The sequence below is a fragment of the Cryptomeria japonica genome, chromosome 10, assembly GCF_030272615.1.
Source record: "Cryptomeria japonica chromosome 10, Sugi_1.0, whole genome shotgun sequence".
In the NCBI taxonomy this organism is placed as follows: domain Eukaryota; kingdom Viridiplantae; phylum Streptophyta; class Pinopsida; order Cupressales; family Cupressaceae; genus Cryptomeria; species Cryptomeria japonica.
In genome coordinates, this window is record NC_081414.1 from 234,014,942 (window position 1) to 234,028,361 (window position 13,420).

Genomic DNA, 13,420 nt, shown 5'->3' on the forward strand with positions numbered 1-13,420 from the left:
GGTTCATTGATGATGTGTTCTTTTCTCTTTTATGTGATCACTTGTGTTCTTGAGATGAAATGTTTCAAGAATTGTATTAGTGGTTGAGAGATTTTGATATGAGGTCTCTTCGGATAATTGACTTGAGGTATTATTTTTGGTCTTTAGCTTTTGTGTTGTGTGTTTTTTGTCTTTGTCTTTGTTTTCCTTTTGTGTGTCTTTTGTTGCCTTTTTTTTGTTTTATGTGCCCTTGCATGTGTTTGAGTGAGTTAAGATCCTTATATTGGGGGCTTAGTTCCTTGAGATTAGTGATGTCTTATACTCCTTGTGATTGTGCTCCTTTGCTCCTCTCTTTCATCTCTCTCATCTACTCTCATTAAAAAGGGGGCTAAATGTAGCATCGTAAATTGTCATCGGGCCAATTTACACCTCATGTTTGTGTCCCTACTCCTATTTGGGTTTGTTCGGTGCCTTGACTCCAACTTTTATACCTCATACACCTACCAAGTGGTTCCTTGGGGAGGTGTCCTCCTCCTTTAGCCCAAAATATGGTCCCTAATTGAGGAGGACCAAAGCGGCCAATGCCCTAGTCCCCCTCTTTGAGACCCAATTTTCAAGGAGGGGTTGAGACCTACTTCTCCAATAGAAAAATAAAATGGTGGCTCAATAGGACCATTGGAGGTTGGCCTACTTAGTATATTGACCTAGATCCTCATATATAAAGACATTAATCAATTCATCTCAATCCTAAGAAATATAAGTCTTCACATTCAAGCAATAAAGCATTCAAGCATTGAAGTGTTTATCATCAAGCATTTCCAAATGTCTTCAAGGTTGCATATTCTTTATTCAATCATTATGGAGAAAATTACAACATTCATATGCAAGCATATGTGTGTGAAGAGGGTTTTTTCATGTTCATGCCATTTCATACAACATATATGATTACATTCAAGATGAAAAGCATCCTTATCAGTCATTGCAGTTCTGAGGTATACCTTTCCATTATTTATTTTAGTATTTGCAATATTTTATTCAAGGTTAATTACTAAACTGGGGTTTGACTTAGGCAAACCCCTATTTCCAGCCCATTTCCCCTTCTTTTGGTGTGTAGGAAGCAGGTACAGAGTTGTGATCTTTAGAATAAGCTTTATTTATAGTAATGAATCAATCCCCCATTGGCATGCAAAAAGTGTGGAGGACCATAGCGATTGTCACACCGGTCCCAACAAATCAGGAGCTCCTTCTTGGAACAAGTCTAAATCCTCTTACAATCCTCATATTCAAATTTGTGGCTCAATACTATGACTATAGCTTACTGTTTACACATAATTACTTCAATTTCAGCCCATTTAGCCTAATTTCAGCATCTTCAACAAATCAATTCAACTCAAGGGAAAGAAGAGGCTCATTCAAAACCCCTGGAATTAGATTAGCATCTAGATCTATTAGGTTTAGATCTATCTAGTTCCTATCTTACCCTAATGTAATGGTCTCCAAGATCATAAATTGGTAGTTTTCATATATCCAATTGTGGGAACCCTAATTTTTCACCATTACAAGAGATGGCTAAATGCATGGTTCATTTTTGGGATATGGATGCTCCTTTTTGGGTTGAGGCAATCACTTGTGCTAATTACATTGAAAATCTTATGCCTCATAAGACACTGCGACATTTGAATCCTAAGGAGGCTTGGTCCCATATCGAGCTTGATGTATCTTAATTCAAAATCTTTGGGAGTGAGGCTTGGGCATTTATTCCAGATTCTTAGAGGAAATCCAAAGAGAAGAATAATCAACCACTCATCTTTGTTGACTACTGTGAGGATGCTAAGGCGTACAAATTATTTGATCTTATTTCTAGAGAGGTCTTATTTCAATGAGATGTCCAATTTGATGAGTGCTATCCTTTGATAGACTCTTCATCACCAGCTTATTTGTCACTTCTTACTCCTTCATCTCATGAAGATTATTTACCTTGTGAGAATGAGGATGATGTTCCAGTTCAGCACCCACCACCTTCACCTCTACCTCCCAAGTGGGTCTACAATACTATAGATGGAGTTGGAGATTGTGTAGGTGATCCTTCTAATTCTTATCATACTCATTCATAGCTTTATGGGATTTATCTTTTAATTCAAGCCATTTCAATTGATTCTGAGAAGTTTTTAGATACAACAAGTATTATTGAGTGAGATATGGTTATGGCAGAGGATTATTCTTTACTGATGAAGAATCATACTCAGAATCTTGTTCCTCTTCCTAAGGAATCTTGTTCCTCTTCCTAAGGGAAGAAAGTTGGTGTGGTGAAAGTGGGTGTATCATAATAAATATGTTGCAAATGGTTTTATTAATAAGTATAAGGATTGTCTTGTTGCTACGGGGTTTTCAAAAGTTGAAAGCATTGATTATTCTTAGACCTTTTCTCCTATTGCCAAGATGGATTCTATCTACCTTGTGCTTTCACTTGCAACTTCATACGGATGGTTAGTATATTATATCGATGTGAAGAGTGCCTTCTTGCATGGTGATCTTAATGAAGAGATCTATATGGAGCAACCACAAAGTTGTGTAGGACTTTTCACTTGTTTTTAGGATTTAGTGTTCATTGTATGGTCTCAAGCAGGCTGATCAAGCTTGGTATGAGAATATGAACATTTTCTACTATCTTCTAGTTTCAGGGCAAGTGCAAGGTAATGAGTCACAAATTCGCGGAAGTCCGCACGTTGGAAAACGTGCTCTTATAAACGGGGGCCCATTTATGCTTCGGGCTCTCGAGCCGAAAGGTAACGAGGGTCTGAAGCAAAAAAAAATGGGCCCCCGTTTCTAAATCGCATTTTTCCTTTTTTTTCCACAAGCCGCCCTTGTTTGAAAACGGGGGCCCGTTTTGTGGAAGTTGATTCCACAACCCGCCACTTGGCTCGGGATTAGGCCCGAGATAGGCCTGGGATGGCCACACCTGAGACATGGGCCTGCAAATTCAAATCTCCATGAATGAAAGAACAAATATGAACTTCAAAAATAGTTTACACACCTCTAATCAGAGAATTTTTATACGAAATTAAAACCCATTTCAAATTATACTCTCTAGATTCTAAATATATAAATTTATTTAAAAATTGATTATTTTAACTATTTTTCATTTAATTTATACTAAATCGGATCCATAAATTTGAAATATTAACTAATTTTGTTAATTTAATAACTTTTTTATTTTAAAGAATTTTGGAAAAAAATTATATGTCATCAATCTACACAAAATTCTTTTGTATTTAAAAAAAAAAAATCAAAAAATGTTAAGTTTACATCAAATTATGTGGGTCGTACACGTCAAATTTTTAAAAAGATAATTAAGGCCATTCAAAAATTAATTAAAAAAAAAATATTAGAAAAAAAAATAGAGAAAAATATGCTCATCAATCTTCAGTGTGTTACAAACCATTTCCCAAAACGGTTTGAGAAAATAATTTTAATTGTGTCAAAAAGTGTGGGTCGTACACATGCATGGTATGGTCCTGAAACAGGCATTTTTAAAACATAGTTTTCAGAACTCCATTCAAAAAGTTATTTTTTATTATGTGGGTATTAAAATAAATTACATATTTGGAAAGTACACTCAGAGGGCTATCTTTTATATTACTGACTTTTTCCAAGATTCAATCTCTAAGTGTTTCAAAATTTAAGCTCAAATGAGACAAAATCTGAAAATTAGGGAAAACACTTCCACTTCTTGGCCAAAAAGTGGACTCATCTTCTTGCACTGACCCTTCACCTAGTTTCATCTCAATCACACAGTTTACACTCAAAGACAAAAGGGAGTTATTTTGATATTGGTCTTGTATGTGGATGATTTGATTCTTATAGATGATTCTCCTTCCATGATAGATCTTATTTTTCTCTATTACTTCCTTGGTCTTCAAGTTATTTAGTCTTCAAATGGTATTTATGTTTATCAACAAATGTATGCTCTTGATATTCTTCAAATATTTGGCATGTGTTTGATTGCAATTCTTCCCCACACCATTTTAGTATGTGTTGTTCTTCTCCTTCAATGGATGCTACATTATACAAGCAGTTGATTGGCAGTCTTTTGTACCTAGCACATGCTCATCTTGATATTTCCTTTGTGGTTAGTCTAGTATCTCATTTCTCTCATAATCCACATGAGAGTCAAGAGAAGCTATCAAATGTATTTTAAGGTATATTTAGGGCACATCTCATTTTGGCATTTATTATACATCAAGAGACTCTTGGGTTCTTGGCTTCACTAACTCAAATTGGGCTAGTGATGTTGATGATTGGAGTTCTTCTTTTGGATTTATATTTTGTATTGGTTTTGGCCCTATAGAATAGTCTTGTAAGAATCAATTTTCTATTACATTATCATCTACTAAGGCTGACTATCGAGCAGTTTTTCTTTCTAGCTAGTAGATTTTATGGCTTGGTCAGTCGTTGGCAAAGTTTGGTTATCCTCCTAATTGTCCCACTATTCTTTAGCATGACAATTAGAGTGCTATATATATTTCTTGCAACCAAGTGGAGCATTAGTGTACTAAGCATATTGAGATCCACATGCACTTCATTTGGTTTTTGATTCAAGATGGTTTTCTTATTTTGGATTACATACCTACAAAGGATCATATTGTAGACACCTTCACTGAAAAATATGCATCCTCACATTACCTTCACTTGCAGTTAGTGCTTGGGGTGAAGGAAGTTGTCCTTGGGGGGTGTTTATGAGGCCTTCCTTCCTTCAATAGTTCATTTTTTTTCTTGGATTGCATCTCTCACTTTTCGAGAGGGGTTTTTCCCCATGTGGTTTTCTCCTTTTCTATGCTTTAAGAAACCTCTTTTTGTATATGGGCACCTCATCAAGCCTTTATTTGTCAAGACCCATTCTTGCATTTCATGCATTCAAAGGATTTGTACTTTTTAAGTTTCACTTAATGGGGGGTGTTGGAGAATTCTATCTAGAGTTATGCCTTTTTATCTTAATTTCACTTAGTTGTTCATTTATTGAGTTTTATTTATCTCCTTTATGTTTTTATTTAGTTCTCCTAATTTTAGATTAGGGCTTCTCTTGCCTTCTAAAAATCAAGTCATTATAGATTGTTTTAGTCACTCTATACCTTTTTCTTTTGATGAATATACCATATCTTTCTTGTTTCTCGTTTGTGGAAAGTATTCTTCATTTGTTGTTTGAACTTGCAAGTGCTTGTATTGCAAAATTCAACAAAAATGGATTATTATGGTCGTTAGGAACATTGACTTCTTGTTGATGTTTTTCTATTTCCATTCTTTTATCTCTCTTCAAAAGGTTAAGTAGGTGATTGAACTTACATGTCAAATTGATTATGCCAATTAAGAAAGATATTAATCCTATATATGCTTCAAATTATTTTATTTTCTTTCTTTAGTCTTTAGATTTTAAAGGGGATTTTTCTCTCTCTTCCATCTAGGACCTTAGGAAAGTTATCATCATGAATGTCACTTCCCTTGATGCCACCAATGTTGGAATATTTTTATCTCTTGGTTATCCTTTTCATTGTGTAAAGTGTGTCATATGGGGATACATACCATCATCTATTCATAATATTCTTTTATCGTGTCTCTTTGTTCACTAGCCAATACATATCTATCATTTGTCTTTAGTATTAGCTAGATTCACTTCTTGCTATTGTTGTTATAGTATTTTTGGTTCAAAAACTTGTTGGTTGAATTTTTCTATGTTTTGTTCATGATTAACTTATGGGCATTACAATCTTAATAACCAAAAGAAGCCTATGCTTATACAAAATTAATTTGTCATTTTTTACAAACTAGGAAAGATGGAATTTGTCACTTTCATTACACCAATAACTATGTATATTATATTTCCATGACGAAATTGACACTTCATTCATATTCTTTGATATGATTTTTTTAAGATTCATAACTTTTGTGTATAAATACTCAATGTGGGGTGTTAATTTTTCAAATTACATAAGTTTTTGAGGGGAAACTAAATATACAATCATATCCAACTTTAGATTCTAAATCATTATTTCCCCTTTCAATACAACATCATTTATGAGCCCTATTATTAGTGTGAATGGTTTATATTTCCTAATTTTGTAGTTGATTCGCTACTTAGGTCATTTTCAAGTTTAAAGTTAAGTTCTCTTAGGGACTTTTTCACTTTTATCATACATTAGTTATATTTTTGGAGTCTTGGGTGGTATATTCTATATATACCAACTTATTTATTTTATTATAATCATGATTTGCATTCTTATTTAATAAATTATAGTTTATTCTATATTTATTTTTTTGTTAACTTTCCTTTAACTCATATGTATTCTTAGGTGGCTTCACAACCAAATCTTACTTGATATGCAAGCTCAATTATGAGTTGTGGGTTAACTTTTAGGAAACCTAGGAGTACATATTTATTATTTCTTGAATCATTGATTATTCCCTTCTCTTGTATTATTGGATGGTTTGGAGAATCAAAAAAGTTGAAAGAAATATATTTTCTCATCTTTCTTTATTTTCTCTTAACTCTACCTAATCAACCTTTTCCTCAATCTTCACCTTTTAAAAAGGTATCTTATACACCACCTAGACACATTGAATTCCCACCCTCTTCCTCTACCCTCATTACTCATACCAAACCACTCTCTAAAGATATATTTGTCTCTTACAAAGATATTGCCATGATTGACAATTAGAGAGTGGTTCAAAAATAAAATAATTGTGTATATATATTTTCACTTCATTCTTCTCTACACTTTCCTTGTGGCAAATACCTTTATCCTTTACCACTTTCTAGGGATTTTTAAATTCAAATTTCCACATCTCTTCCTCTAAATTCTTATAAGATATCAAGATCTCCTTCTATTACCACCATGGAGAAAAAGAACAATGAACAACATATCTCATTGTTTAATTATTTGAGGATATTGGTAATGAGAATACTCCTTGTTCATCGCCATAAATTGAAATGCACTACCTAGAATGTTAGAGGATTTCTATATCCCTCATCAAAAGTATAAATTCTCACTAAATTCCAAGCCATTGAAAATAGAATCCTAATATTGTATTTCTTCAAAAAGTAAAACTTAATGATGTTCATCTTGATGTGGTACTTGATCATTTATGGAAGGAAACTTGATTATTTCATACTTATCATGTTAATGGAAATGGATAAATTTTCATTGGGATGAATGATTTGATTTCCAATTTTTTTATTAATAAAGGTTAAAATCCCTCACATAGTTTTGCCTAGGTCCTTACCATTTTCAATGGATAGATTATTGGGTGTTGTTATATGTTACTAATTATGCTACAGTAATAATTGCTATTTTGGACTGGATGTCTAATAATATCCCTAATGTTGATTGAATTTTAAAGGGAGATCTCAATATGGTCAAACATCATAACAATTGCATATACAATAATTTTAATAAGCTCACAAGAATTGAATTTAAGAACTAAATTTACTACCATAATTAATTGGATGTGGTTGATCATTTATATGGATTATTCTTAAATCATGTTGATAATGTTGGGATTCAAGAACACCGAGAGGGGGGTGAATCAGTGTTCTACTGGAATGGAGAAATTTAACCTTATTAATACAACAACTCAAAAACCGGTAAACATAAAAGCATATAACAATAAGCAACAATGCAACCATAAAGATGAACACCATAACACCATAGATTTATACGTGGAAAACCTCAAAGAGGAAAAACCACAGTAGGGTTGGAGACACGCAATATCTATCCATTGATCAAATGAATAAATATTACAATAAGGGACCTGCACATGCAGGAAGGCCAACAACCTAGAGCACACTGCTCATCACAAAAGGAGTCTCACTAACTACATAAAACATCGGACAACAATCTGAAATGAAGATTTAACTACAAGTATAGCATCTCCCATGCCTGAGTACAGTTTTGGTTAAGTTCAATACCAGAGGCCTTAAACCTCTTCCACAAAACCAACTCGATCACTTATGATTGACCAAATCCTCTACATGAATGATTTGCATAATCCCATACCATACATGTTCTCCTATTATCTACCATGATCTACAAAGAGATCTTACATCATGTTTAATTCAACCCGGGACCTAAACAATTAGGTCAGCCACCTAAAAGAAAATAAAATAAATTCATAACTTAAACCTGCAATCTAATGATAAACCAAGTCAGCTTAGGCCGAAAACAATGTAAACTAATCAATAAATCATGTCGGTAACGCATCAGGAACATCCTCCAACACGTTATAGAAACTGGTCCATAACCTAGATAGTATCGGACCCAAAATAGGTCGCCATAAGCCAAATGAAGCACCGCCAGCAACTAAAACACGAACATGATAACCATCAGCATCTAGAGAGCCTACTAGAAGCCACACCAACACCACTTATGCATAACATCAAAAGATCTTCAATCGAGCTCTGTCAGTGAAACCCTCACCGAATCAATAAACCAGGCTTACTAGCATATAAGATAGCATATGATTGCCAAATCAAAACCAACTGAATGTGATACACATCAGGAACACATGAGTAACCAATCCAAACCAATTCCATCGACCAAAGCATACCAGAGTATACCGGATCAACATGATCTCTCCAACCAGAAACCAAACATCCCACCGGGACCAACGAGAGACTGGTAAACAGCCAAAGCAGCTAGTGTTGACATCAATGCAACACAATCAATTCCTCCAAATTGCCAACAGATAATTGGTTTACATAGCCCAATTATAGATCTAGATTAGACAAAAAACTTAGTAGGTTTGGTATATTTTATGTCTCATAATTTTCATATTATCCCTTCTCATTCTAGTTCCTATATATTCTTGTTGATTATTCTATTCCTTCATCTAATCAATTTCATTTTTTTTTTTATTATTTACCTTTCTCATTCTTCCCTTACCTCATCTTAGCTACCTTTCAAATTAAATTTCTCACTCCTAAAAATTTCTAATTATGTGTCCTAATTAGCCATAATGGTTTTTCCAAGTGGCTCCACTAAGCATAATCTTAGCCTTGTCCATAATTGTCTTATTTGTTCTCCCTGCAACTCCATTGTGTTAATGGGTATATGAATTTTTCTTATATCTCTTTATCCCATGGTCCCTGCAAAATCCATCAAATTTTGCTAAACAAAATTATTGTTATTGGTAGTTCTCAAAACCCTAATCTTCCTACTCAAATGATTTTATACAAGAGTCTTAAATTTAAAATGACTAGAATACTTTAGAGTTAATTCTAAAGAAATATACCAATATCCTTATATATTATTCAAATATGATAAATATATTTAAATCAAAAGAACATTTGTTGGACCAAAAAGATAAGAATGAATAGATCCAACACCTGAGAAGATTTGTGAGAACTTGAGTATAATTGAGTGTAATTTTTTTCATATATATAATATTCACATAAATCAAAAGTTCAAGAGCATAACCAATCAAACTCTTTATAATATTTTTATTTTCTTATGTCCTTAAACCTTTCTCACCTATGTGGCTCATTAATTAGTGACATAGCATTGCTTCTATGCAAGTAACTTGGTCTCTAAAGTGGGAGAACCCTCAGGTAACTAGAAAGAATGACCATGAAAAGTGGATGCAACACTTTTCTTTGTTATGGGTTTCAATAATGAAGGTTTGGATTTTATAAATATTTTGATTGATTGAATAGAAGAACTATTATATTTAAATATGAATGCATTCAACTAAAATAAAGTAAAAATACAAACATCCTTATCATGCACTATAGCCCCTCTTACTATCTTACACCATTCGCTTAAGAAAACCACCTACACATCCAAATCATTCAAATTATTTAGAGAAAGTAGGTTCCATGCTAAACCAAATATATGCAATACATAGTTCATTTTCTTCACTTAGCCCTTAAGGAATATGAAGACTCTTCCAAAACCAACAATATTTAGATGAGATCCATCTCCAAGGTTCACCTTCCCACCATCATATTCTTCATACTTTGAAAACCAACCCTAAAGTGAGGTCATGTGGAAGTAAGATTTGCAGTCTATCAAACATGCACATTTTGATGCATGTGCTTCAAAGTCTATGACAATATATCACCATCATCATGAGAAGAATTCTTAAATTTTTCATAAAAATTACTTCTTTTTTTATTTTTCTCTTCCTTGAATTCTATTCTAGAATGCCCAAGCTTACCTAAATTCCACTTATCCCTGTTCTTTCTATCAAATTTCAATCCCCTATGGTATTTGGATCTAGACTTGTCCCCCTTCTTGCATTTCTCTTTCAATGTTCCAATAGCATCTATGTCCTCCTTGGATGATTCAAAAAAACTTCTCTAAGTCTCTTTAAAAAGTAATGATGCAACTACCTCATCTATTTTAAAATTAGAAGTTGTACTCTTGATTGCCATCACCAAGTGATCCCATAAGTTTGGAAAAGAACATAATGAAGTCATGAATTTTTCCTCCTCCTCCATCTTCACTTTAATTGAGTGCACTTGGGTATCAACTGCATTGAAAGCATTCAACTGCTCAACCACACAACCACCATCCTCCATCTTGAGGATATACAACTTCTTTCTTATGAAAATTTTATTTACCAAGGATTTAGAATAATAAATTTCACCCCTATTCTACAATTCCACAAGATTGGCTTCTTTGTGTCCATTCAACAATACAAAGTCTTTCAAACATAGCCAATGAAACTTTTTTTTTTCATTTTTATCCATTTTTCTCAATTTTCTCACGAGATAGTAGGTTCAAATCTAGATAGTGCATTCCCATATATCTCTATCTATGAGCATATCCTCCATCTTGAGCTTCCAAAGCTTAAATTTTGTTCCTAAGGATTTGTCCATTTTTATTTGTGATGTGACTGTCATCTTCCCAACAACAAGATACAAACTCCTACTTAGTTCAATATTAGTACAAAAATGTTATTGTCCCTAATACCTAGTATCTAAAGTGATCAAGCTTTGATACCAAATCAAAGGAGGCAAAGGTGTGGAAAACACTTCCTACAATAATCTATGAGACAATGTATCTACAAAAATTAAACTAATCACATTATTACAAGGAAATAAATAGACAATATACCATAACATGGTGATTTATGTGGGAAAACCCCTTCAAGGAGAAACTCAACATGCTCTAAAGCAACTCAATATATCATTTAGCAATCAATTGTTGCAATACACTTGCAAATTCTAAGCCTTTTACAAGAGTATCACCAACAAGAAATTTAGAGCAATTCTTTTAGTGTAACTATACCTACAAAAAGCTCACTATCAAAACCTTAATCTCAAAAATTTATAAATAGAAGTAATACAGAAGCAATGAGCTAAAACCTCAACGTTTGTGGTACCCAAATCCTTTATAAAAAATATGATGTCTGAATTACAAGATGAGTCAATAGGTCCTAAATATAGCATATTTATTCCACTTGTTATAAGTTTATCATAATCTACTTGCCAATTTGAGCACTCCATTATCTATATTCAAATTTTTGTTAGTCATGTCATGTCATAACATAGTCATAAGTTAGTCAACAAGTGCAACTCTCTTACAACTCTTTTATGTGTCATAGGTTTTTTTATATTTCCAACTAAACTATCCTTTATAACCCAAAAAAGTATTTTTTGTTTTGTAGCCCAAAAAAAGTATTTTTTGTTTTGTAGCCCAAAAAAAGTATTTTTGTATTCTTAACATTAGGAGTAAGGTTGAGACACCTTTCCTGACATATGAAAATATGAAGTACTCTATTAAAGATTGTTGTTTGTTAAAGAGTAATGATTGATTATTTTTAGATATTTATTTTCTCATCTTGATCATCATTTAAAATCGAAAGAGGCTCTATTTGGAATTGATTTGACGAGTGGTGTTATTCTTCTACATTTATGTGAAAACATATGTTTAGCTATATTTTATAACTCCACTATTCAACCAAAAATTGTAATCGCAAGGCTTTATTCTAACATTTTTCCCAAAATGTTTCATTATCCTCCTCGGTACAAGTAATGTCAAAGAATAAAAAAGAGGTCACCTATAAACTAGATCAAATCAATATTTACATTTTTCATCTACAAACAAGTTGGCAAGGTAATACCATGTGTCTTCAACATAGCATTCAAAACATTCATACATTTGAAATGTCCATGTGGCTAATTTATTATTGTTGTTGATTGTGTTCTTCTATGGATTAAGTTGGGATATAGTAGAAAATAGGTGGTTGTGTGATGATTCTCTTTGGTGATTGCTAGGGATATGAAAGAAGACACCCAATTGGCCCTTTGGAGCATATTTCAATTTTGTACAATGATGTATAGTTTTTGCTTGTTTTGTAGTCATGTCATTATCATTTTGCTTTGTTTAGTTATTGTTACTCATTTCTTTCCAATCTTCTCAACTATCTCATCTCTTACTCAAATCTACTTTGATCAATATGAAAAATGAATACTCTGCAACTTAAAAACAATGAGTCTAATATTGGGTTGGGGGCAAGCTCAATTGGTGAGAGCTTACTATGGTACGCACGAGGTTCAGTCTCCACCCAACCCATGTGATACTAGAGGAATTGTCATGCAAGCATAATCGATCACGTCAAAAAATTCACCTAAAACACTTCAATTTATTAAGGGGCTACCTAATTCCTTTAATCTAAAAAAAAAAGAGTTTAATATTAAATATTAAATATGTTTTAAAAAGATAAGCAAAATTTCAATAGTTTAAACAAATTAGTTAAATCTAATACTACATATTTTAATTTAAATAACTAATTAAATTAAAGAGATGATATAATTGAAGAGATAAAAATAAAGACTTCTAAAAAGTACAAAGGTGCTTAGCTCAGTATGCAAACAATATGCAAGCAATGAATGTTCTATTGTATCTTTATGATCAACTTAGACTATTATTATTAGATCTGTGATATTATAGCTCCAAAATATGACATGCACTTTGTTAAGGTTTTGAACCACAAATGTAGTTCTAAATTACAAGTGTAAGCTTTTGATTTCTTAAAACTTATCATTTGGACTAGGTGGTGTTAAAAAATAGTAATAAAGAGATAGGTTCCAACTTAGCCTTGATCATAGCAAAGTCTTGCTAGATTGATTCATTAGTGTTTTGAAAAGTTCAAAGGCATACCAAGCAAAATGCAAATACCCAATATATTTATTTATATGATTGCAAATATAGATGCATAGCTCTATATAATTAATATACAATTAATAATGTGATGGTGGGCAAGAGCTAAATTGATTCACTTTTTTAATGTTTGAATGGCTTCTCTTTTATACAACGTCCTAGCATTCAAATATGAACATTTTGTGTTTGAGTTGGTAGGTTATGGCTAGTTAGATTTAGGTTAGTTTAGGTTCACAATCAAATTTCTAAGTTGAAATTCAAGGTCACACTTGCAATCCAAACAA